Consider the following 27,812-nt stretch of genomic DNA (forward strand, 5'->3'; position numbering starts at 1 on the left):
AGGAAAATAGAGAGGGAGATGGAGAGGAAGAGGGAGAGGGAGGGAGAGAGAATGGTTTCTCACACATATCAAGGAAATAGCAGTGCTGCATTTTGAATTTGACATCATCGCAGTAAATAATCTCTGGAGTGCTTAAGAGGTCAAGAAGGATTTCACAGAATCCTTACGATCCCTTCCTATTCCCCCTAAAGTAAAAGTGATTTTATACCACACATCAGATACACAAAATTTGAACATTTTCAAATAAATAGAATTCTTTTACTGAATACTTGTTAGTGTTCCACTGGATATGGAACTAGAAATATAATTATTAATGAATTCATATTCTCAGCATTTTCACCATCTAACAGAGAAAGCACACACACATAATTCACAAAACAAATGCTAGCCGGCGCCGTGGCTCAACAGGCTAATCCTCTGCCTTGTGGCTCCGGCACACCGGGTTCTAGTCCCGGTTGGGGCGCCAGATTCTACCCCAGTTGCCCCTCTTCCAGGCCAGCTCTCTGCTGTGGCCCAGGAGTGCAGTGGAGGATGGCCCAAGTCCTTGGGCCCTGCACCCGCATGGGAGACCAGGAGAAGCACCTGGCTCCTGACTTCGGATCAGCGAGATGCGCCGGCCGCAGCGGCCATTGGAGGGTGAACCAACAGCAAAAAGGAAGACCTTTCTCTCTGTCTCTCTCTCTCACTATCCACTCTGCCTGTAAAAAAAAAAAAAATGCTAAAAGTGAGCACGGTTCTTAACAAAGATTCATTCAGTGCAGTGTGTGTAATGCAGACTTTAGAGAGGAAGGGGAATGTAAGGGGAGGTAGAGAGAAGTGTTTGGAGGAAGAAGGGAGAATCTTTTTAACAAGAGGTGACTATGACTCCCTCAAAGCAACACTGCAAAATATTACATGAACGAGGCAATGATTGGATGTGCTGTGCATTAAATAAAATAATTAGGAATCTTACTGAATAAGTGTCTACAGTGACTGAGATTTTATGCAATTGGAAAGGAGACAGTTTAGAGCATCCAGGTACCCAAAAGCCTCAAGCAAGCCATCAGGAGACGCCATCTTTGTTTTTACAGAGAGCTTTGAAGAAAGACCTCAAAGTTCTCTTCCTGAGAACTTACTTTTCTGTTGAGTTCAAATTTGGCCTTTTCCCCAAGCCTATGGTGTCTCTTTTGGCTCTGCTGGCTCTCGGCCTGTTCTGGGGAGGTGAATGTACACTGGACAGATGGTTGTATCAACCCCCAGTTGATTATAGTTCTTTTAGGAATTGACAAATGGTCAGTGTGACCTTGACATTCTTGAATGCAGGCCTTACCCTGGACGAGAAGAAGAGCCTTATTTAAATACTCAGGCATTCATCCATCCACACGGTCATTCCTTCATCTGCTGCGACACAAGCCTTTTACAGAGCAGGAGCACTCCACTCCTACTTGTGTAAAATTTACATCCGTAATCATTTTCTTCATAGTGGGTATTTTCACATTAGGAATAAGCAGGAATTTTGTTTTTAAAGATGATGGTAGAAAAAAAAAAAAGAGTAGACTTCAAGAAATATAATGATTGTTTTCCCTTTCTCTGCTGCTTGTGATTTTTAAAAAATAGAGCATATTACTAGGGCCGACGCTGTGGTGCAGCGGGTTAAAACCCTGGCCTGGGGTGCTGGCATCCCATATGGGCACCGGTTCTAGTCCCGGCTGCTCCGATTCCGATCCGGCTCTCTGCTATGGCCTGGGAAAGCAGTAGAAGATGGCCCAAGTTCTTGGGCCCCTGCACCCATATGGGAGGCCCGGAAGAAGCTCCTGGCTCCTGGCTTCAGATTGGTGCAGCTCTGGCCGTTGCGGCCATCTAGGGAGTGAACTATGGGATGGAAGACCTCTCTCTCTCTCTCTCTGCCTCTCCTCTCTCTGTGTAACTCTGACTTTCAAATAAATAAAATAAATCTTTAAAAAAATAAAATAGAGCACATTATTAATCGAGGTTTATGAGTGGTCTTCCACTAAATACCACCATTGAGAGAATTTGGTCTAGCCCTGGGCCAATCAGTGTGTACTGTTTCCTTTGGCCTCTTGAATGCTGAAAAGACAATCAAGTATGTGTTCCTATTGACTGGGACAATCAAAATTCCCTTAGTATACCTTTCCCTGGAGCTATAGGTAAAGAGGGTCTTCTCTCTTTGGTGCCTAACAGTTAACATGTAAGGTAAAAGCTATTATAGTATGTCATTTTTGCTATGTATATAGAGCATCTCTGAGAATAAAATCAAGAGAATTGGAGGAAGGCTGGCATCGCGGCTCAATAGGCTAATCCTCCACCTGAGGCGCCAGTACCCTGGGTTCTAGTCCCGGTTGGGGCACCGGATTCTGTCCCAGTTGCCCCTCTTCCAGGCCAACTCTCTGCTGTGGCCCAGGAGGGCAGTGGAGGATGGCCCAAGTCCTTGGGCCCTGCACCCCATGGGAGACCAGGAGAAGCACCTGGCTCCTGGCTTCGGATCAGCACGGTATGCTGGCCATAGCGGCCATTGGGGAGTGAACCAACGGAAAAGGAAGACCTCTTTGTCCCTCTCTCTCACTGTCCACTCTGCCTGTCAAAAAAAAAAAAGAGAAGTGGAGGGGCCGGTGCTGTGGTGCAGTGGGTTAATGCCTTGGCCTGAAGCATCAGCATCCCATATGGGTGCCAGTTTGAGACCCAGCGGCTCCACTTCTGATCTGGCTCTCTGCTGTGGCCTGGGAAAGCAGTGGAGGTTGGCCCAAGTCCTTAGGCCCCTGCACCCTCATGGGAGACCCAGAAGAAGCTCCTGACTCTTGGCTTCGGATTGGCGCAGCTCCGGCCATTGCAGCCAATTGGGGAGTGAACCAGCGGATGGAAGACCTCTCTCTCTCTCTCTCTCTCTCTCTGTGTGTGTGTGTGTGTGTGTGTGTAACTCTGACTTTCAAACAAACAAATAAATCTTTTTACAAAAAAAGAAGTGGAAGCAATACAATGGATACAGATACAAATCGATGTGGAGATAGAGCTACAGATAGAGACAGTGACAGGGAGGCATGGGGTTGGGAAGGTAAAAAATTCTTAGCCTAGACAAATATATCAAGATTTCACTTCTGAAACTATTTCCATTTTGCCTAATTTAGTTTAAGCTGAATTTCATTCATTGTAAGATTCTTGACAAACGCAAGACCTAATATCTACTTTGGCAGTGAAATCTGGAGAATCAATTCATCTCTTTTTCTTTTCCTGATAATTCTAAGGAAGTTATATTCTTCTTATATTTATAATTTCAAAAATAAAAAACATTTGAAGATAGTGTATTTTTAGTTTTGGTCTTTATGGCTACACTTTGAAAGAAGATAAATGCAACATAGATTGGGAAAAATAGAGTGTATTTTAATCAGAGCACTGTTATATCGCACATCTAATTCTTGAAGCATTTTCCCATATTTTCAAATTTTGTTAAATTATGATCTGTCATTATGATTGGTATTGGGATTAGCAGGTTAATAATTGCAACAGTCAAATATAGAAAAGAACAGCTGTGCTTCAAAAATAAATATAGTTATGCAAATATTGAATGAAATAGCATTTTTGAAACTTCTTTGAGAATAATGATGGTAGGGAAAGCCTGAGAGTCAGTGAGAAGCTTCACACACTGCCGTATGAGCTGTGCATGAGCTGTCCTCATTTTGTTTTAATGGTGGACATAAGACATGGGAGAGAAAAGTGAAGTCCAACAAAGACCTTGAGGAAAAGAAAAGAAGCAGTGGCTTAGGATCACTGCTGGGTGAGACAGGCATTTAAAAGTCTAAAAGGCTGCTTGGGACAACTTCATCCCACATTGGGGCACCTGGGTTCTGATTCTAGCTTCCTGCTAATGAGTAGCATGGAAGCAGCAGGTGATAGCTTGAGTGTTTGTGTCCAAGTCACCCATGTGGGAGACCCAGATTGAGTTCTGGGCTCCTCATTTCATTTGGGGAGTGAAACAGCAGATGGAAGATTTCTGTCTGCCTCTGTCTTTCTGTCTCGCCACCTTTCAAATAACATTTTTAAAAAGAGATAAAAATATAAAAGATAATGGTTAGAGAGGTGAATTTGCCATAGAGTTGTCTGGAAAAGTCAGTAACTCATCGAGTTGTTGAAGTCAGTGGAGAAGAGGGTGCTATGACTTGTAAAACTGAAAGCCAAGATAGCTTAAGTCAACAGCTATGCAGTGTGGCGTCTGATATATTGTGTTAGGAAAATTTATGATGTTAAGGAGATGAAACCTATCATTAATTGGATAAATTTAAAAAATGCTTTCCTTGATGTGTTTATAACAGGATCTGGGAATTTAAAGTCTATTGCTGTTTAAACTCTCTCTAAAAGTAGCAGAGGAGCCAAGAGATATACCCACACGTGGAGAGCCAAACACAAGGCCTGGGAAAGAAACCCATGAACCTTAGAGAGGAGTGAGGGGAGCTCTACCCATTGTATCGACCACCAAAGACAAAGACGTTAACAGAATAGTATTTCTGTGGAGTTCTCTATTTCCAGACGAGAAAATTCACCCAAGATAGTCCAACACACCCGTGGGCAAACCTTTTCTGTAAGGAGATATTTATGAAATAGTTTAGGGTGTGTAGGCTCTAGGATCTGTACCCTAACTGCTCAATGTTGAGCTGTAGCATGAAAACAGTCATTGGGAATATACAATGGATAGGTGTGGTCATGTTCTAATACAACTACAACATTATTTAGAAAGTGTTGCTGTGTTCTGTGGACCCATGGTGCAGCAGATAACTGCAGTTTTGGCAGGAGCAGGGAGCAGGGGTGTGTGGAATAAATGCCCTAATGGGTAGCATTTTCTCATTTCTATGGTAGAGTACAAGCACTGTGGCTGATTTCAGACTACAAATGGTTTAAAAATTGACTTGCAAAATTCCTGGAAGCTTAACCATCAGTACTTATGAGCCAATATAGTTGGCAATAGGATACCACAAAAAATTTCCCACATACAAAGAACTAAAGAAGCAGATTTCCTGAGCAGTCTTTCATTCATTTCCCTTCCAGCAGGTTTCCTTGTCCCTCTATCTCACAGTCCACCCCCAGTCACATTTCTAAACCCTATCTGGGAACAAGACTGTAGCATAACTCAAACTCAAGAGCTTCAGCTCATATCTACTTTCTGCATCTTTTTTATTTAATAGCTTATTTACTTACATTTCCCTACTATAAATAATAAGATTTTGAGCGAGCACCTATATTGTAAATTGTCAATGGGTTATTCAGCAAAAGTAGATACCCAGGAAACGGTTGATGAATTTATATTGTAGGCTTATAATAGAAATCACTACACATAATGAGGTATTCATAATCAAACGAAACAGTACAAAAGGGAGTATGTTCAGGAGGAAACCACAGAATGGGCTGAAAGAGAACATAATTACAAAACAAAGAAATGATGAGAAACAAGCACGGGCTCATTTGGGGTTGGATTAAAAACTCGAGGTCCAACTACTCATTATTAGACCATTTTCATAATGAACCTGTTCCAAAAAAGTCAAAGTGGGTATGCACTTGTTGCTAAATGAGTTTAGAAATGCAACAAAGCTCTGAAAGCCTTCTTTTATCCTCTGTCAAATTAGAAAAACCAAGTAGATCTTTGTTCTTGTAATAGTCTATTTGCTTAAACACATAGACAAGTGGCAGGGGAATCATTTAAATGTTTGCAGCCAGTCAACTGCATTAAAGAATCACAAGAAAACAGGCTGAACTCTGTAGTCAAACTGCCAACTTTATCCTAATTAATAACAGTAAATGATGTAACTATGCAAGGTTTGCTTACACCTGGAACAAATGAATGTTGAGGTTAGAGGCTGTAATTCGAAGTAAAATAAAACCATCATCATTTGTGTAAGTTTTAAAAAAGATTTATTTATTTATTTGAAAGGCAGAGATAGAGAGAAGGAGAGAAAAAGAGAGAGAGAGAGAAAAAACAAGAGAGAGACAGATATCTGCCAACCACTGATTCACTCCCCAAGTGACCTCAATGGTTGGTGCTGAGCTGATCCAAAGCCAGGAGCCAGGAGCTGCTTCTGGGTCTCCCATGTGGGTGCAGGGGATGCAAGGAATTGGGCCATCTTCTGCTGTTTTCCCAGGCACATTAGCGGGGAGCTGGACTGGAAGTGGAGCAGCCAGGATTTAAATTGGTCCCCATATGGGTTGCCGGCCATGCAGGTGGAAGCTCAACCTTCTATGCCGCAGTGCCACCCCATTTGTGAAATTTTTGATAATCTGCATGGAGGTAAAGAGACATTGAATATCTTCTGAAATTTAAAAGATATTATCATTTGACCTTCTGTGAGAATAAAAATGCTTTCATTGCTTGGTTATATCATGGTGCTATCTTCACTCTGGTCTGTACCTCCCTAGTCTGTCATGGAACCCCTCTTGTTATCCACCAGCATTTCCCTCCTTAAGGGCTGCATGCAAATGTGAGATATGAAAATGGGCGACTTGATTCACCTAAGGTCATGCTCTAGTCTTTTATAAATACACGAAATCCTGAATGTGTAGGTAAAAAGTTTCAGTTCCTGTCCTCTAGAAATGCATGGTTCCTACCCCCACTTTCTTTGCTTCACTTTAAAACTTGAAGGAGATCCGTGGGGGTTATCACAAAGCCGACTGGAATTTTAAACTTCAGATAATAACAATTCCTATATGCAGATCACTTAGTAGATCTCCTAGCACAAGTCCTTCTGGATGCTCTGTTTTATCTGAATTCATTGCTTTGCAGTAAAAATTAACATGCTTTTGAATTAATTTTGAATAAGTAATTGGAAATTTAGGAAAACAAGCAATTATACATTGTGAGAGAAAAGCTGTAACACATGCCTTTTCTAAGTGAGCAGTGTAAAGTGCAAATGCGAGGAATGAGGTAGCACACAGGAGATCAAGAGAAGACGCAATGCTGACCTCAGAATCTCATCTCATTTTTAGATGACTTCCTCTCCAGTCTGTTTCCACCATCGCATAGCAGAGGGGAGATGATCACAGTAACTTGACACAGAAAAAGTACCTTGTGATGAGGGAAGTGTGAAAGTGGAAAAAGAAAGAGGGGTTTAAAAGATGTGATATTCAGTAACCTTAAAGGAAACCTTGATTATCTTTCATAATTGTTTTGGAGGTAGTTATTCAGCTCACAAGGCACACCTTCATATTTTTCCTTGGGGAAGGATCCTGGCTAACTCCTTGTTTTGCAAGATCCTCCTTCTTTCCCGTGGTCAGCTGGGCCACGCAGACTTTTGCTGTCCTCAGAATTTGGAATTAGCATTCAGGAATCCCAAGTGAGCCTGTCTAACCAGCTGAAAATGGTATAAGAATAAACTGCAGACCATGGAGAGCCAGTGTGAACATGCAGGCTGTTCAGCAGAGAGCAAGTCTGCAGGGAGAAAATGAAGCAGCCACGCAGGGAGAAGCAGGAGAGGAGATGGGAAGACAGCATTGCACGTGGTCTCCAGGGTTTCTGGGCTCGGATCTCAGGGCCATAGCCTTCCCATGGGTCTCTGAGGTATCACTTTGTTCTTATCTTAATTAACTTTATTTGGTTCATATGAATTGTGAGTTTGGATTTTTATTACAAAAAACATTGCAACTAAAGTTGTTTTGTAGATGAGCTTTATCCTACCTATGCTCAAACATCACCTTTTCAATTAATTATAACTTGAGCATAGCATTTAAAATTCTAATTTCACCTCCTCTCCTGTTATGCGTTGAATTGTGCTTCCCAGTCCCCAAATTTATATGTTGAAATCCTAAGCACCAGTGACTCAGAATGTGATTGTTGTTGGAGATTGGCTCTTTAATGAGATAATTAAATAAAATGCAGGCATTAGAAGGCCCTAGTCCCATATGAATGGTGTCCTTGACAATGTTAAGGGTCCAGGGAGAGGGGGGCCATCTGCAAACCAGGAAGAAAGGGCTGCACACAGTGCTCCCTCAGGTCCCTCTAGAGAAACAAGCCAGGCTGGCACCATGGTTGTGGACCTTCAGCAAATCTCTTTTCTTGGAGCCATCTAGCCCATGGTGCTTTGTTTTGACAGCTCTAGTAAGCTCATGTACCACCCAACCTTCCTATCTCCTTGATCTTGTACTACTGCATTACCAAATATTGAGAATGGGTCACCAGCAGTGGCTGGCTTGCCTCAATTCTTTTTGTGCCCATGGAGTAATGAATTACAGTTCAGAGAAACAAAAGAGAGGCACAGGAAGAGGCCCCTCAAAAGATCATGTGGCATCCTTTCTTCCTGGTTTGGGGCTTTTATCCCTAATGGTTAAGGGTGTTGACTAGTGAGTGGCCATACACTCTAGACTGGCATTTGTGATTGACAGCTGGGAGTTGCATCCGTCTGGGCTGTGCATGTGGCTATAAACTAGACATTGCAGGGTTGGCTGAACTTCCATGTTGGCAGGACACTTAAACCACACGTTAAACTGAAAAGTGGGCTGACTCAGATGGCCTGGGGTGGAGAGCAGGGTCCTTTGGTTCCACTCCTGTAGGAGGGTCCCGTGGCTCCTCAGACTCTCATGTCTAACCATCTGCTGACAAGAGAAATTAAAACCAGCCAGGATTGAAGCTCACTAAAAATCTCTAACTTGGGAAAAAATATTAGTGACCATAGTTTTGTAAGATCCCAAAGTGTTGGTTAATCCTTGTTCACTAATTGATGCTGTTTGGACAGTAACTAATTAAGTAAAGTATAGGGTCTCTTAAACAAGTCAAGTGCTTCTTCCCTCTTAATGATATTTCTCCAGGATGTAGACAGTGAAGCCACCAGTAGCCAATCAGTATAGTGTGTTGTCTTGTGGTAATTGTAATTATAAGCCATTTGTGGTAACCAACTCTGCACATTTTTGTTGTTGATGTTGCTGTTGCTCTTTGGAGCAACAAACTGTGTGGGTTCCATCTTGGAGTCCCTGTTCTGAACAACCAGAAAGAGGGTTTCCAGGTGTTAGCCCTTGGTTTGGCCTGAACATACCCCTTTGTTCTTACCTTCAGTGGCCTCAACTGCCTTTCTAGGTTAGTAATGTGTTTCTCATTTTAATTTTATTCCTATAAGTAGATTCTAAATTCACAAGCACATGGAATTTTATCTACTTTGTTCAATGATGTTTTTCTTTGTGCTTAGAACAGCATTCAATATAAGCATTTATATATGTATATATCAGATTTTTAATTAATGTTTAATCTTTCAAGATAAACACTAAGCAAGTAGAGATCTCTGTGTAACTCTTGGTATGTAAAGTCATTTTATAAGAACCTTACTTATCTCATTTGTAAAAATAAAATGTCTGAAATCTCTTAATCTGTAGAAAATTCTGTAATGCTGTGAAAGGATGAATAATCAGGTTTTACCATTTGCCAATAAAAAAGTACTGCTTGTACTTTAAACTTGCTCTATGGACTTATGTGGATCCACAGATTTGGTTTCCTCTACTTTTCTGTAAAGATCTCAGGGAGGCCGGCGCCGTGGCTTAACAGGCTAATCCTCCGCCTTGCGGCGCCGGCACACCGGGTTCTAGTCCCGGTCGGGGCACGGGATTCTGTCCCGGTTGCCCCTCTTCCAGCTCTCTGCTATGGCCCGGGAAGGCAGTGGAGGATGGCCCAAGTGCTTGGGCCCTGCACCCGCATGGAAGACCAGGAGAAGCACCTGGCTCCTGGCTTCGGATCAGCGTGATGAGCCGGCCACAGTGGCCATTGGGGGGTGAACCAACGGCAAAAAGGAAGACCTTTCTTTGTGTTTCTCTCTCTCACTATCCACTCTGCCTGTCAAAAAAAAAAAAAAATCTCAGGGAATATTTGTGTTTCTCCTGGCTTATAAAAATTTACAGTGGATATTCTCCACTGAGACTTGGGAATGAAATAAATGTGCTCATATTTATATTTTTAACTTTATTTGCAAAATTAGTAAGTTGAAAATTCTTGTAAGCATTGGTAGAAATTTATTTTTCACAGTGAAAATATTTTGAAGTTATTTGTGAAATTGAATGACAACTATAGGAAAATTAGCTTCACAAAATTCATAACTTTTTAGTCAGTCTCACTGAAGTTTCTTTGTTCATTTTATTCCATGAATTTACTAGTTAGCAGGCAACCCTTTTAACATAATCCAACCTCTCTTTTGGAAGGAGTTACAACTTGCATTGCAAGGTTAGTTCAAATTTTATTATTCATTTTATCCTTGACCTCAGTGGTTAAAACGATTAACTAAAGTAATGTTAATTGTGGTGGTGTTTTTTTGATTTAGACACTTGTCCACTAGGAATTGGACTGAGACCAATTCATTTCATTCTGGCCACTGAGCAGACATCAAGCTGTAATGATTTTTGGTCACTGTTCAAGAGTTTACATTAATATAGAGGGCACACAGGATAAAATTCAATCATAAATACCACTCTCTACATTTAGGTGGACGTTTATGTACTAAACTGCTTGAAGTAATGGGAAAAATTATGAACATGTTTTATTTTTTTGTAACTGAGTGTGAAGCATCACTATGCATTTTGTTCTTGTACATATTATCTTTTTTATCAATAAGATAGTATATAAAAACATCTTCACTAGGAACAAAGGAAGAAATTACTTGTTGTGTCCCACTAATTATTTGATTGGCTAATAATTCCTAAGCTACTCTAGGGGGAAGTCATAGGAACTTAAAATGTGTAAGACATGATCTTGGCCATCAAGCAGTTTATGGTTTAGTATAAGGGATGAGATATGTAAATGGATAACAAATGGCAGATTTAAGATAATGGATAGCATTTATTGAATTCTCACTGGGCACTCTTCTAAGAGCCACATATACAAAATTTCAATTTAAACTTTCTGTCACACCATGAGTATTGTTTAGAAGATAGGGAAACTATTGTAATCCATAAGCTGTACACTGGAAATTTATATTCATTAAATAAAAGTTAAAAAAAAAAAAAAGAAGATAGGGAAACTAAGTCATGGGAAGTTAAAGGAATTTGCCAAGGTCATGAAGTTGAAATTAATTTGTAAACATGTTGGCTTTTGAACTCATGCTGTTGACTTTTGAATCATATTCTTAATATTTTTATTTTGTATTTAGGGTGAATTGCTTAAGGACAATGAAAAACAAAACAAAATCCTACAACCACAATTGGCAGCAGTCACATCTGTGTGGAAGGAACCCAGAAAACTTCTTAGGAAGGCTCCACTTGGAAGGGTCCTTAAAACACTTGGAAATGTGGTCATCCAAAACAAGATGTTATCATCAGGTAGAGAGATGTTCTTCTCAAAATTTTATTAATTTATTTATTTTGATTTATTTAAAAGGCAGAGAGGGAGGAAGAAACAGAAGAAAGAGACTTTCCATTTACTGATTCACTTCCCAAATGTTTTCAATAGCCAGGGTTGGGCCAGGCAGAAGTTAGGAGCCTAGAGCTCAATTCAGGTCTCCCATGTGAGTGGTAGGTACTCAGGTACTTGAGCCATCATCCATTGACTCCTTGTGTGAGCACTAACAGGAAAGCGGATCAGATGCAGAGGTGGGACTCAAACCCAGGCACACAGATAAGGGACATGGGCATCACAAATTATGTCTTAACCAGTGTGCCAAATGCCTGCCCCGGAGAGACAGCCTTGCTTTGCGCAGTTTGTCAACAAATCTTCCTGTGCACAGAGATAGACTTGCCTTCTCATCCTCCCTTGTGGACAGTTGTAATCATGTGACTAAATTCTACTCAAAGGAATGTATGATGGTTTGACTTACGATTTTTTTTTACTTTAGGAAGATAGGAAAGCCATATGCATTTTATAGCAACTATTCTTTGAATTACTCTTTTCCTGGACTCACGATATGTCATAAGAATTCTCTCTCAAAATGCAGAACTACAGCTCCCAGTCAGCCCCATGGACCTGAAGGGAACAACTGATACTGTACAGTGTACTGTGTTAACCAATGACACCAGTGATTCAACTGATACTCTACAGTGTACTGTAGTGCTAACCTATGCTATTCAGTGGTTTGGGAGTCTTAAACATATTTTCCACTCAGAATATTTTCACATTAGACTGAGGTCATCATGACATAACCCCGTCATAAGTCAAGAAGTATCCTATTATAATGTCTATATAACCAGTATGAAGAAGAAATGCTGTGAGATCTCCAGAGTTCCAGGTCAGACCTAGGAAATCTCCCAGGCATGGCTTTCCCTCGTCTCCCTCTATTGTAGATGATTCACAGATGATGGATCACATTCACACTATAGAGGAAGCCTAGGTACTTGGGTCTCCACAGCTTGAAGAAGAGTCAAGTGCCTAGGGAGAAAACACATTCTAGGCAACGTTAAATGAGAAGTAAGTGTTCACTATGGTAAGCTACTGAAATTTTGATTTTTTTGTGGACTGCCACAGCTAGCTTGCCTTTACAAATATTAGAAGCAGAGTGTCATATAAGGAGAATAAATTCAGCTGGCTTCTCTCTAGTTGATTAATGTAAAGCTGGATTCTAAAAGGTAGAATTGACCATGAATGAAAAACTATCTTTGAAATTCCACAAGATAGATCATTTTATACATAGATATATAAATTTATATATACAGGCTCACTTATCAAAGATTTTATCAGTTTTTGCTCTTGAATCTCCAATGTTTTTCTAGTGTCAATTAATTATTCAACTTGCTTCTTTAAAATATTGTTGGAACCAGTACCATTTACTTGTCGGGCCACCTGAACCATATGTTCTACTTCTTTAATGGAAAAGAAACATAACCTTTCTAAAGCATTTGGCAAGGGGTGTGAACTCGTTCTGCCATTGCTGCAGGCACACTGACATGATGTGATTTCATGGAGTTGAGAGGCAGTTAATTATCTTAGGAGGCGCACTGGCTTCTCCAGCAAAGGTCTTGGGTTTGAGGCCCAGCTCTTGTATTGTTCTAGTTCTGGTATGGACCTTGGCAAATTTATCTAACCTTTTGAAGCTTCTGTTCTCAAATTAGTAAACTGGGCACTAAAATGTAAACCTTGTAAGAATGTTCTGGAGATATATACGTATTCATAATAACCAATATTTATTGAGTATTTGCCCTGTTGCATTTCCTAAAACAATTGCTCTATCATGTGCTTATAATGTTTCCAAATTTCTGTATCTATAAGCCTTGTTGCTGTTGGTATGAATTTGTCACACATTCTGTTCAATGTGTTTAGAATTCCCAGTTCAAGAATAGATAGCATTTTGGCATGTTTTCTGTTCTATTTTCCCAACTCTTTCTATGTCTTCCCTTTACCGTTGTACCTACTTCCAGCACACTTTAATTCCATTTACTCCTTGTTTCTGAAAAATTAATCACTCATACAAAAATGGCTCTTTTATGTTAATATGTAAATTACTACAATTTTTAAGTTTGTATTTATAGAAGCCTATTAAGTAGTTAAGGAAGGGGTTATATTTATAACCTTCATCTTACAGAAGAGAATAAGTGACTTGTCTTGCTATGTTCATCATTATTTTGTGATGGATCTGGGACTAAAACAATAACAATTATGTGTACTTAACATTTGGCTCACACTTTTCACATGTTAATGAACTTTCTGATTATAACACAGTGCTATCATCATCCCCAAATCAGACATGAAGAAAAGGTGGCACAAAGGAGTCAGTCCCTTTCCAAGGTTACACAGCTACTAAGTGGTTGATCTGCATTTGAATCTAAATGTCCACCTGTCTCAACCATTCCACTCTACTGATTTTCATTAGAGTATGTAGGACATCTGTTGCAGTGACTCGGACAGGATCCGAGTAGGTGAAAGACCTTGATGTTGGAGTATTCAGATCTGAGGTCAATGTAACAAGATCATCCTTTTACTACAAAACAGGAGAAGATTGAGCTAAGAAAGTATAAAAGGCATAAGTATTCAAGATCTTAAAAGCTTTGCTTTGAATATTTAAACATCATAAATTGTTTCTTTTAAAAAATATGAATTTAAAAAATGAACAAATGTAAATGAAATTAAAAGTGTATATGAAATGAAAATAGTCATCAATTCTGGGACTATACCTAAAAAAATCCCAAGTGGACTTCACCAAGAAATGTTGTTTCTTACTATGTCATACATAGTATAAATTTCAGCTTTTGAAAAAAAACATAAAAGTGCTAAGAGAAACAGATATTTAAGTGAATAAATTTAAAATTCCAGTAAGTTTCTGCTTTATATTTAATATTTATATTACAAGAATCTGTATCTGTATTAATTATGTTGTCTGGTGAGATCATTTTAGACAGTGGCATGTGTTGTCTGTTTGAAGACAGGAATATTTTTTTCATAATACTATAACTACCCTTTTTAGCCTCCGTTGAAGTCTGAAATGTTTCAGAAAGTATATTAATACTGGCTTCATATTTATTCTTTGTGAGTGATTTCAACATAAAATGGACTCATTTAAAAAGCTAAAGTTTATCATTTTCTATCGGACACTGTGGTCTGAACTGAAGGCTGCTTTCCTTTCTCTCACATTGTTAGAAGAAACATGAACTCTGCAACTGAAAGTGAGCTGACAAATGACTGTGATCCTGTCACCATAACTCTGTAGAAAGGTAGCAATGGGTATTGTCAAAGAATTAATTATGTTGATCACTTATGTACTATTTTGTAAAAAGTGGTCTTTGTAATTTCTTTGTGTATCATCATGTGCAATTCATTTTATATGCATAGTAATTAAAATTTTCTTCAATTTAGAATTTATATACAATAACTATATTCTTATCCAATGCATCCAAATTAAATCTGCTTCTATACTCACACATGATCTCATCTCAGCATACTGTGCTGACATTTGTTACATAATTTTCATCAATTTGCCGTCTAACTAGTAGGATGATTAGTTGTGGGTTAGCTGGAATGTTTAAAGAGAAACTGAATAGCTTTTGGCCTCAATAAAATGGAATGAAAATACTTACTGTTTATTTTGTTATGTGTTAAGTTTGAAAGTGACTCCAAAATATTTATAAGCATTGTGCTTTTAATGGCAATCTGATGAGACGCAGAGCAACGAAGAGTGGATTTAGTATCACACTGCATGGCTATCGTGCTTCTAATCAGATAATAAATTGATAGGATTGGAATAGGAAACAGTGAAGAAATTTGGAGGGGGTGACAAACCCGCTACTTGTGCACAGCATCACAACTAGTATAAAAATAATTCAAACATTTTTATGTATATGTTCCCTAATCCAGTGATGAGCACAGAAACATACAGCTCACTCTGAGTCTCCGATACCCCCACAAAACTGTAAACCTAATGCCTACATAAGCCCAAAGCGGACAATTCACTCTGGCTGGTGGATTTTGACAAGCGTCACTGACAAAGTTATCTTTGATCTGCGTATCGAAAGGATAAGTATTTATTTTTGATTTTTTAATTTTGCCCATCACATCACTCTTCCATTCACAAAACCATTCCTTTGGTGAGGGGCTTGGGGGTTGGGGGTGGTTCACAGGCTTATTTTACAGGAGCTGGCCAAGGGTCAACTCTGAAGACAGCTCTTTACCTGAAACATGAAGAGTGTGAGTGACCCAGGCTTGCGCAGTGAATCTTCTGCTGTCCACAGAGAAGGGCCAAGGCAGTAGAGGATCATCAGTATCAAAAATGCTTGTTTAGCAGCAAGAAGATGGGTTGAAGTTAGAACATGGAATTAAGTGTTTGGAAGCAGGGACATACCGGATGTTTTGACAGGTCCAGGAGCACTCGTGAGGCATGCAGGTCTTGAATCATTGCTTGCTTTGTGACTTACTTTTAAGAGCTTATAGTGGCTGGATGCAAAGTCAGGTTAGGAGACCCCTGGTTCCCTGAAGAGTTCAGGAATAAAATTGAAATAACCAGAGAAAAAGAAATAATTAAATATCTAAAATTTTGTCACATCTTATTTTTCCTTGGAGTAGTCGGTTCTTGCTTATTTTGCCTTTCAGGATTCCACATCCCCCAAAGAATGAGTTTCACAGAGTTAAACACTGCTCATTTCTGTGGAACAGGGGCAGAGCTTGTGGTGGTCGGTTCAGCTCATGCTATTTACATAATTACACAGACTCTTATCATGTATCTGATGCTCTCTTCTTAAGAGCTGGACAAATAGGGAAGAATTTGAAGATTTGTATTTTACATTTAAAGCAATAGCCTTTTTCAAGAACAAATTTTCTTCCTAAGTGGATAGAGAAACACTGGTTACACGAGGTAAATGGAAAGGAAGGACTGTTTCCATGGAGCCAAAGAGAATGCAAAGTGAAGGGGCAGACCCTGATGATACATTATTTCCATGCTTTTGCACAGGATTGGTCCTTCTTTCCTCTCTGCCACACCAATTCAAGGCATTTTTGTGATATTCCTATCCCACTCAAGCTGCTTTCTGTCCTATGAGATCCTAGTCACAGCCCTTACTCCGAATGTCCCTGAGTCCCCTCCCAGGTAAGTAACCCTCAACTCTTCCCCTAAAACCACCCTGACTCTGTCATATTTTCAGGAGCGCAATAACTTGGTACAGATTCTATATCATGGTACAGTCCTCTCAGGATGCCAGGTGAGGAGTCTCATTGGTTGTATTTGCTTTGGAGGGACTGTTATTTTATTTTATTTTTTTAAAAAAAATTATTTTATTTATTTGAAAGACAGAGTTACAGAGAGAGGTAGAGACAGAGAGAGAGAGAGGTCTTCTATCTGCTGGTTCACCAGATGGCCACAACAGCCAGAGCTGCGCCAATCTGAAGCCAGGAGCCAGGAGCTTCTTCCAGGTCTCCTACATGGGTGCAGGGGCCCAAGTACTTGGGCCACCTTCTACTGCTTTCCCAGGCCATAGCAGAGAGCTGGATTGGAAGAGGAGCAGCCAGGACTAGAACCGGCGCCCATAAGGGATGCTGGCACTTCAGGCAGGACTTTAACCCACTGCGCCACAGCGCCTGGGACTATTCTTTTAAAAGTGTCACCAGAGGCCAGCATTTGACCTAGAGGTTAAGATATTGATGTCCTGGGTTTAGTTCTTCTCTCTGGCTGTTGACCCCAACTTCCTGCTAATGCAGACCCTGGAAGGCAGTGGTGATGCTCAGGTAGTGGGGTCCATGCCAACCACATGGGAAACCTGGGTTGAGTTCCTGACTCCTGGTTGGGACCATTGCTGCCATTTGGGGAGTGAACTAGCAGATGGGAACACTCTCAAATAAATTAAACAAAAGTCTAAATAAATAAAAGTACCACTAGTAAAACATCTGACACATAGTTGAGACTCAGTCAATGTTTATTGTTGTTAACGCCAATGACACGTTCAGTGCTTTGTAGAATAAGTATCCCACAAGGGAAAATTGGGTATGGCCAGCTTCAGATAAATTCGAGAAGATAGGTTTAGAGATTGCTTGATATCTCCTATCATAGTCTGGTGACAGTGGCACCATTACTGTGCCTTGATTCTGACCACATATATTATAGAATGAGTTTTGCCTTCTGTTGCAAATCAATGTGCTGATGTCAAAGCTGTATTTCCCCAAAGTTCCTTCATGATTACATTAGTGACTCTGTCCTTATATACAATATCCACGTTGAAAGGTTACATCGCTGTGATTTCCCTTAAGTGACGCTAAGCAAGAGAATGCTAGCATGAAGAGATGAGGTCAGTGACTGCCAGGATTCGGGGCCTGCTGTGACGGGGAGGGGAGTTTTTGGGGGAGTGGAGGAAATATTCTGGGTCACAGTTGCTGTGGGGCGATTGTGAGCTACAACTCCTGCAATGAACTCAAAAAAGGTCAAACTTATTGCATTACATTTATGAAGTTAAAAAAAATTGAACAGAATGATTTGATTTTTGGATTGTCATCATTTTCACTCTTGAATGGTAGAATAATGCTTAAGTGATACGTGTAGAAAAAGAAACTAATAAAAAAGCATTTCTAGGGACTGGTGCAGTTGTGCGGTGGGTTAGCCAAAGCCTGCAGCGCTGGCTTCCCATATGGGAGCTGGTTTGAGTCCTGGCTGCTCCAATCTGATCCGGCTCCCTGTTAATGTCCTGGGAAAGCAGTGGAAGGTGATACATGTCCTTATGTCCTTGCACCCACATGGGAGACCAGGAAGAAGCTCCTGGCTCCTGGCTTTGGCTTGCCTCAGCCCTGGTTATTGTGGCTATTTGGGGAGTGAACCAGCAGATAGAAGATTCTCTGTCTCTCCTCTCTCTCTGTATCTCTGCCCTTCAAATAAATAAATAAATATTTAAGAAAAACAGAAAAAAATAATTTCTAGAATTATGAGTAAATTCTTTCATCTTTACACTTTTTTCATTTCATTGATGACCAAGGAATATGTTGAACTCTTTCGTAACTTGGTTCTTGGAAGATCAGACAAAAGAAAGCTTTTAGTTGGAATATTTTTTATTGTGTTTACCTTCAAAGCACCACTGATAAAATGAAAATTAAATGTTTTTTCTGCTCAATTCTTTCCTGTATTCACTGTTGGAATGAGATTGCAATGTGTTTTACCGTCTATTTCTCATGTTTTTCCGATTTAAAGGGTAGCATGTTCTCATAATTGTTGTGTTTTGGTTAATTTTACTTGTATATAAAACAATAGTTTGTAGCTCATATCTTTACATCTTCAAATCGCAACCGCATACTTAAATATAACAATAAAATGAAATGTAAAAAAGTGGACAAGGCTTACAAACAATAAAAAAGTTTCATGGGAAAATAATTATAAGATTATAATTTATACAAAATTATAATTGCAATTTATAAAATAATTATAATAATCCACTCACACTATGAATTGCAAAGTGTATTTTTTTGAGTTCCAGCTGAATTAGATAATTCAGCACATTTTTATTGCTTGCTTGCAGAATGTACCTAAAAACCCATCCTGCCCCTGAATAGTTTTTGATAAACAATTAAAAATTTACACTGTATTTCATATTATGCTGAAATTAGATGATTTTTCAGTAATAAATGCAGCTCTAATGGTGCCTGCTTTTTAAAAAATCTATTAGCTTTAGAACTTTTCTGCTTATACTAAAAGGTAACGATTTCCTTCATCTTGTAACATTTATCAGTTTCTACCCGCAGATATTCAGGTTGTTACAAACTCATACTGTAAGAAAAAATTGCTTGAGATATATACATATCTTTTGAATAATATGAGCCTATCCTAATAATCATAAACAAAATAATTTAATTTCACATTTAAATATGTATTCACATAAAGTGAATTTAAAAAAAAAAGCTGTTATGAGACAGAGGGAGAGAAAGAGAGAGAGGGAGAGAGAGAGAGGTCTTTCTTCCATCTGCTGGTTCACTTCCCAAATGTCCACAACAGCAGAGAGGGACCTTAGACAGGAGCCAGGAACTTGGTCTATGTCTCCAACATAGACAGCAAGGATGGAACTACTTGAGCCATCACCTGCTGACTTGCATGGTCTGTATTAATAGGATGCTGTAGTTAGGAGTCAGAGCTGAGTGCTGAACCTGGTGCTCTGATGTGGGGTGTGGACATCTTAGCGGCTAGCCTAAATGCCCACCTGTGAAATGAATGTTTGGTTGCAGGAGGTTACTAACTGTGTTATACTTGTCTTGTGAAATGTCTCTTTTTTTCCTGAATGATCTTTCACGCCTGTCAAATTGTACTTGTGCTTATTTGTGTGGAGTTACTCTGCTTCTGCGGTTTTAGATTGTTGTCAGGACAAAAAGTCATTTTAAAAAATGTGACATTTGGGATAGGCAGGTGTGAAGGCTCATGTTGAAATTCTGTCCCCTTCCTTTGAGTGTGGTGGGAACTGTGACTATGATGTCATTTCTGTGGGTGTGTTATCTTGTATGACAAAAGGATTCTGCTGATACAGTTAAGGCCCCTAATCTGCTGACTTTGAATTAATCAAGGGGGAGATTTTCCTGGTGTCCTTGAAGAACCAAATTACCATTTCCTGAACGACTTGATGGAGCTAGCAGTCAATTGGCAAGATCCTGGGGGCTGTGTCTAGCAGCTGAAAACAGTCCCTTATGGAAAACTGGAAAGAAATGGAGATTTGGAAGAGGATCCTAAACCATGGGTGAGATGGTGCTGTCCTATAGCGACCTGGACTATTGCCTGCAGACCCTCAGAAGACCTGCTCACCTGAGTTTGTGCTCCTGACAGGAGGAAAGTGTGAGAAGACAAATCTGTATCATTGTTAAGTTGCTATGTTTGCAACAATTTGCATCATAGCAGTGAACCCTAATAAACTGCCTTTGAGCCATTTTTGAAGGCTGTGCTTATAATTGGAATGTGGCTTAGGAAAATTACTAAGCAAGACACTTTTTAAAGACTATTACTTTTTGTTTTTGTACTTGAGGATATGTTGTTTAGGGCAGAAGTGCGCAAATTTCCAGAGAGCCTGTAATTGTTTATGAGTTGGAAAATTCCAACACCATGAAAAAGTGCAAAAGAAGAAATTATTGTCTCAGCCTGTGTATGGATTTTGGTTATCTAACTGATGAATTCAAACCATCAATTTTGAAATGAAATATGATTCCTACTTTAAGTGCCAGGCTACATTCATGAATTAATTACATGCATTTTATAAGGAAGTGGTTGACTAAGTTTTAATGCTTATTTACATGACACAGCGCAGTGTATTTTTCTTATGAGGATGGGCACAAAGAACTGGAGATCAGCTTTAATACTCTCATCATGAAATCTTTCAAATGAAATTATTTGAGGTAGATGGAATAAAATAGTCAGCACACATGCTCAGAAATACAGGCTTGGGAATCGATTAGCTGAGATAATCTTTCATTTCATTTCCTTTTTTATTGGAGGATACATATTTTATGAAGTTGTAGTATGCCTTCAAATGATTGCTTCAGGTGGTCATTCTTGAATTCCTCTCAGTGCTTCACTCATGATAAATCTACCACCTGTCTCCTCAGATCTCAGTAGCAAGCAAGGTGATTTTAAGAATGAAATGTCCTTGCTATATGGTGTTAGACTTTCATTATTTAGAGTCACAAAAATGTATTCACGGCTGGGTAAGTTAGGAGATTCTGTGTGGCAGGTTGTTTCAGCATCCCTACCTATTCTTTTTCCATCTTTGATAAAAGGTTATATCCTTTGCCACAAGGCTAGCTATATTTCTCCTTCGGTTGACTTTTCTTATGACATGGCCAGTTAGGGCTTGTGGGAATTAATGTAACTCAAGCAAAAGAGATCTAGCTTAACTTTTAGTCAGAAAGTTTAACACTGTGGGTTGTTAGGGGCTCTTACTCTTTTACTTTATTGTTTGAGAGGTAAGGAGACAGACAAGCAGCATTTTGTTGTTGGTTCCTCAAACGCTCACAATGGTGGGGAATGGGCTGAACTGAAGCTGGGAACTCAATCCAGGTGTCCCAAGTTTATAGAAGGAACCCAATTTCTTGGCTGTTACTGCTGTTACCCAGGGTCTGAGTTAGTTGGAAGATGGATTCAAGAACTGGAGCTGGGCGTCAAACTCAGCTATTTGATGTGAGACACGGAGTCTTGCTTACTTAACCACTAGTCTAAATACCTGTCCACTTAAGTTTTGTTTCCCTATTCATTTATTTGAAAGGTGGAGAGACAGAAAGAGATAGGAAGAAAGTATTTCTATCCACAGCTTTACTCCCTGAATGCTCACAACAACTAGGTCTGGGTTAAGCTGAAGCCAAGAGCCCAGAGCTCTAATGAGTCTCTTACCTGGGTGGCAGGATTGCAACTACTTTTGCCATAACCTGCTGTATCACAAAGCTGAGCAATGTAGTGTGAAATTTAATTTTATTTAAAAAAGAAAATAAGACCTCTTCTTTTTCTCATTATCATGTCAATCATTGGTTATTGATTATAGATTAAGGGCAAATTTGTTTTATTAATATAATGAGAACAGATTTCATGTATGTAAAGGATAGAATTCAAGAACATAACAGTACTTCTGTGACTCCATCACTCTGTCCCTTCTCCCTCCTTTTTAAAAATTTTTTTGATAATGTACTTTCAATTTACTTTATTACCATAGATTTAATACTTCACTTAATATAGTGTTCAACAGGTAAAAAGTAGAAAGACCACTGTTCTACAGGAATATAGCCAAGAGTTATAAACAATAATCAAATTGTAAAATGTCAATTCCACTATTATACACTCAGGTTTTTTTTTTTTTTTTCTGTACTCTACTAGCTACTACAAATCAGAGAAAATGTATGATATTTTTCTTTCTGGACCTGGCTTATTTCATTAAGTTGCTTCCATTTTGTTCCAAAAGACATTTCATTCTTTTTTATGGCTGAGTAATATTCCATCATGTGTACATACCATGTTTTCTTTATCTAGTCAGCAGTCAATGGATATCTGGGTTGATTTCATATCCTAGCTATTGTTCATTGAGCTTCTATAAACATGGAGATACAGATAACTCCTTTACAGGTTGACTTCATTTCATTTGGGTAAATTCCCAGGAGTGGGATTGCTGGTTCATACTATTTCCAGATTTCTGAGGAATCTTCATGCTGTCTTCCATAACAATTGCACTGGTTTACATACCCACCAACAGTGTAGTCAGACATCTTTTTCTCCACATCCTCACCAGCATTTATAATTTTTTTGATTTTTGGATGATAGCCACTCTAACTGGGGTGAGGAGAAACTTCATGTGGTTTTTATTTGTATTTATTCAATGACTATTGGTCCTGAGTATTTTCATGCGTGTTGTAAAAGTCAAATGAAAGTCAAAATTACAGACAGTGGGAGAGACAGAGAGAGATTTTCCATTTGCTGGTTCACTCCCCACATGGCCACAAATTGCCAGGGGCCTGGGGCAGGCTGAAGTCAGGAGCTTCATCCGAGTCTCCCATGTAAGTGGAGGGAACCAAGTATTTGGGCCGTCTTCTGTGGTTTTCCTCAAGCCATTAGAAGGAACCTGGATCAGAAGTGGAGCAGCCAGGACATGGACCAGAGCCCGCATGGGATGTTGGCATCAGGTGGTGCCTTTACCTGCCTTGCCACAACACCGGCACCTGCAAAGACCAAATCCTTAATTCTTCGACAAGATTCTGTATGTTTGGGTCCTACTGACTCTTTGTTTTTCTTAACAGTTTCTAGAATTCACTGAATATTCTCCTTACGTCAGGAACCCCTATACCACTCGGTGTCCATTGTCTCTGACAATAGGAATAGTATATGCAAAGATTCTATGATTATATGTAGTTTATCAAGTGATTAGAATCTTCTGTCAAGTTTCTCTCCAAGATAATAGGGTTGTGTTTGCTTGTACACTGCTTCATTCGTGCACCCATTCCAGTGCTAGTACATAGCAGAGACCTAATAAATACTTGTTGATGAGCTGGTGTTGTGGTTCTGCAAGTTAAACCGTGGCTTGAAGTTCCACATCCTACAGTGGAGTTCCTAAGATCAGGTTCAGGCTACTCTATGCTTCTAATCCAGCTTCCTGTTAATTTGCCAGTGGGGCACTGATAGATGGCTGCAGTAGTTGGGCGCCTGCGACCCATACAGCAGACGGGAATGCAGTTCCAAGATCCTGGTTTCAGCCTGGCCCCGCCCTGGCTGTTGCAGGCATTTGGTGTGTGCACTGGTGGATAGAAGACCACTCTTTCTCTCTCATGCTCTGTGTCATTCTGGTTTCCAAATAAAAAATGTAAAAGCATATATTAAATGAAGCAAAAAGTGAAATTCTTTTGATTCAAAGAAATATCACATGGTAACTCTCAGATTCTTAGTGTCACTATAGAGTTTCATTTTTAAAAATTTCTTTTCATTTATTCCAGAGACTCACAATATAATATTTCTGTATGAAATTTGCTTTCAAATATTACTAGATTATTTACTCAGTCAAAAGTGTAATATGTATATTTTTCTGTAATATTATTTCTCATAGAGCAAGAATTCATTTTCACTTTTCATTGTGCCTAAGATTAGTTGAATGGTGTTCTGTTGTCATAGTAACACTACTTCATTTTTTTATAGTGGTTTCCCCCATATTTTAAACATTATATTATTTCATTAGAGAAACTTAAGAATTTTGTGGTAAATAATATTGTCTGTTTTTGATGGCTAAAATACACACAATTTTCATATGCTTTCTGCATATATTTAAATCTGACTTTTAAATTATACTCATTTTAATGTAACTCCACTCTCTTTTGTGTTTTGAGCTTTATGTGTTCTAATTTAAGGAGTCAATCTTTATTCTTTTTTAAGTTTATTTTTCTCAGTGTGTGTTTTTAATAAAAAAGCATCACTTTCACCCATCAAATCTAAGTCTTAGCTGAAAAGATCTGAAAATAAGGATGGAATAGTCGAAGGTGGGTAAGGCATACTTGGAGTTCCATTGCATGGACCAAAGATTGGATGTGGTTCAGGTGTTGACAGGAACAGTGGTTGGTCAAGGTCACATGAAAGTATACATTGGTGAACCAAGGTGGAAGGATGAATATCTTATTTTCCCAATCCTAAGCAGATGTAGCTCCCACTGTTCTTATTTTTAGGCTACCTAGGTACAATGTGAGTGGGAAGATAACATTGGAGAAAGACCCTAAGTGAGTTTGGTATAGATGTACATATTTTTCCACTACCAAGGGTATTTTTTCCTATGCTTGCATTTTACTTGTTTGAATTTTTAAGTGCTTTTTTCAAGTTAATGTGACATTAGTACAAAGAGAACAGATTCAACATAGTTCATATACACAATTCTAAGAATACAATAATATTCCCTCCCTCCCTTCTTTCCTTTCCTCTCTCCCTCTCTCCTTCCTTCCTTCCTCAGTATTAACATTCAAGCACTCCAGGACAAGATGTTGGTAATAAACACATAACAAGTGCTTTACAAGCTGCATAGCTTGGGCATTTGACAATTCTATTCTGCATCTGACAGTTAAATGTTTTTTTCTGAGTGCTGAGTCCATACCTGGGGCTTCCTTGAGATGCAGAGGCACAGCGGGTCTGCACAATCTAACTGCCTCAGGGGGACCTCTGCTCTGAATTTTTGTTTCTCAAAGTGCTCTTAGTGCTTTTTTTTTTTTTTTTTTTTTTTGACAGGCAGAGTGGACAGTGAGAGAGAGAGAGACAGAGAGAAAGGTCTTCCTTTTCCGTTGGTTCACCCTCCAATGGCCGGCGCACCGCGTTGATCCTCAGGCAGGAGCCAGGTGCTTCCTCCTGGTCTCCCATGCGGGTGCAGGGGCCCAAGCACTTGGGCCATCCTCCACTGCCTTCCCAGGCCACAGCAGAGAGCTGTCCTGGAAGAGGAGCAACCGGGACAGAATCTGGTGTACCAGCACCGCAAGGCGGAGGATTAGCCTATTGAGCCGAGGCACTGGCCACTACATGTTAAATAACAAGTTTCTTCTTCTCACAGACCGTATCATTCTAATCTGGTATTTATGTCTTTATATTCTACTGTGAATGAATTTTTAAGATTTTTCAGGGCTGGCGCTGTGGTGTAGCGGCTAAAGTCTCCACCTGCAGTGCCAGCAACCCATATGATTGCCAGTTCGAGTCCCGGAAGCTCCAACTCTGATCCAGCTCTCTGTTATGGCCTAGGAAAGCAGTAGATGACTCAAGCGCTTGGGCTCCTGCACCCGCGTGAAGAAGAAGCTCCTGGCTCCTGGCTTTGGATTGGCCCAGCTCTGGCCATGGCGGCCATTTGGGGAGTGAACCAGCAGATGGAAGAGACCCCCCTCCCCCACCTTTCAAATAAATAAATCTTATAAAAAAAAAAAAAAAAGACTTCCCTGGAAGTAAAAGGTCTGGAAAACAGAGTTTGGAGAGGGGATGGAAGAAGACAAATCTGAAACAATAAGAGAAAGATTAATAATGTTTTAAATTTTCTTGGAATATTGGAATCTAAGATTTTTGAAAATGAAAAAAGCAAGCAAGCAAGCAGTTAGCTGTTAAGCTAAGCTTCCAAGGGCACAGGTTTGTCACTTGGCTCTGCTAGTTTGGATTTTGCAGAAAAAAAGTGTAGTGTCTTGCCCATAGAACTCATGCACTAAGACAGATGATGTCACAATCACTCTCTATTTTGTAAGGCATTTGTGTTGGGAATCTTTTGTTCCCTGTAATTAGTGCTTTGTGTACCCTAATTAACTTAATGCCCATCAATTAGCAGGTTTTGTTCACACAACCTAAAAAGAAAATTTCAGTACATTGTGAATATAAATGCTAGGTTATGAAGTAGCTCTTTCTAATCTCACTGTATTGATGTGAGTACTGTTGGTGGTAATAAAAATAAAGTAGAATAATTTATTTGTGCACAATATGTATCCAGTACACTGTATTTTCAACTTAATATCAAATCAATGGTGCAAATATTGTCTTGATTTTTGCAGCTGTAGAGATTGAAACAAGCAAATGATTTAACCTAATAAACATTGCTAAAGGTATTTTTGGGAATTTGGACCCAGATTTCCTAAGTTTTTTCTATAATGTTAGATTCCCTATTTATTTATTTTTCTTCTGTTTTTATTAAAATATTTATTTGAAAGGTAGAGAGAGTGGTAGAGAGAGAGATTAATCTTCCATCCCTGGTTCACTTCCCAAATGGCCGCAACAGCAGGGGTTGGGCCAGACAAAGCCAGGAGTCAGGAGCTCCATGTGGATCTCCCATGTGAGCAGTAGAACTGAAGCGACGCTCCACCACTTTCCCAGCCACATTTTCAGGGAGCTGGATCTGAAGCAGAGCAGCAGGGACTCAAACTACAACTCCGGTTCCTTGTTGCAAAGTTCCTCCTGTGCCACAAGGTAAGCCCTAGATTCTCCCTTTAAAAACAAAATTAACAGATATAAATGATGAAAACGGTAAAGAGAATAATAGTTAACATGTCTAAAGCATATTGTGTTCAGAGCAGTGAAAATGAGTACTTTTAATTGTAATATATTTCTAGACAATATTTGTAATCTTTCATGACATTGTATTTATCCAAGAAGTCAAGGGCAGTGGCTCATGCTGTGGCATAACGGGTAAAGCTGCAGCCTGCAGCATCCACATTCTACATGGGCACTGGTTCGAATCCTGGCTGCTTTAATTCTTTCCTTTTTTCTTTTTTTTAAAGATTTATTTACGTATTTGAAAGTCAGAGTTACACAGAGAGAGGAGAGGCAGAGAGAGAGAGAGAGAGAGGTCTTCCATCTGATGGTTCATTCTGCAATTGGCACAACGGCCGGAGCTGCGCCGATCTGAAGCCGGGAGGCAGGAGCTTCTTCGGGTCTCCCACATGGGTGCAGGGGCCCAAAGACTTGGGCCATCTTCTACTGCTTTCCCAGGCCACAGCAGAGAGCTGGATTGGAAGTGGAGCAGCTGGGTCTCGAACCTGCACCCATATGGGATGCCGGCACTTCAGGATAGGGCATTTACCCGCTGTGCCACAGTGCTAGCCCACTTCTTTTATTTTTTAAAGATTTATTTATTTATTAGAAAGCTGGAGTTACACACACACACACACACACAGAGGTCTTCCATCCACTGGTTCACTTCCCAAAAGGCCAGTATGGCCGGGGTTGTGCTGATCTGAAGCCAGGAGCTTCCTCTAGGATTTCCCATGTGGGTTCAGGGGCCCAAGGACTTGGGCCATCTTCTACTGCTTTCCCAGGCCACAGCAGACAGCTGGATTGGAAGTGGAGCAGCCGGGACTCAAACTGGCACCCACATGGGATGGTGGCACTGCAGGTGATGGCTTTACCAGCCACACCACAGCACCAGCCCCAAACTGCTCCACTTCTGATCCACCTTCCTGCTAATGTGCCTGGAAATACAGCAGAAGATTGCCCAGGTCCTTGGGCTCCTGCATCTACATGGGAGATCCT

This window comes from Lepus europaeus, chromosome 8 (genome assembly GCF_033115175.1).
Source record: "Lepus europaeus isolate LE1 chromosome 8, mLepTim1.pri, whole genome shotgun sequence".
Taxonomy (NCBI): domain Eukaryota; kingdom Metazoa; phylum Chordata; class Mammalia; order Lagomorpha; family Leporidae; genus Lepus; species Lepus europaeus.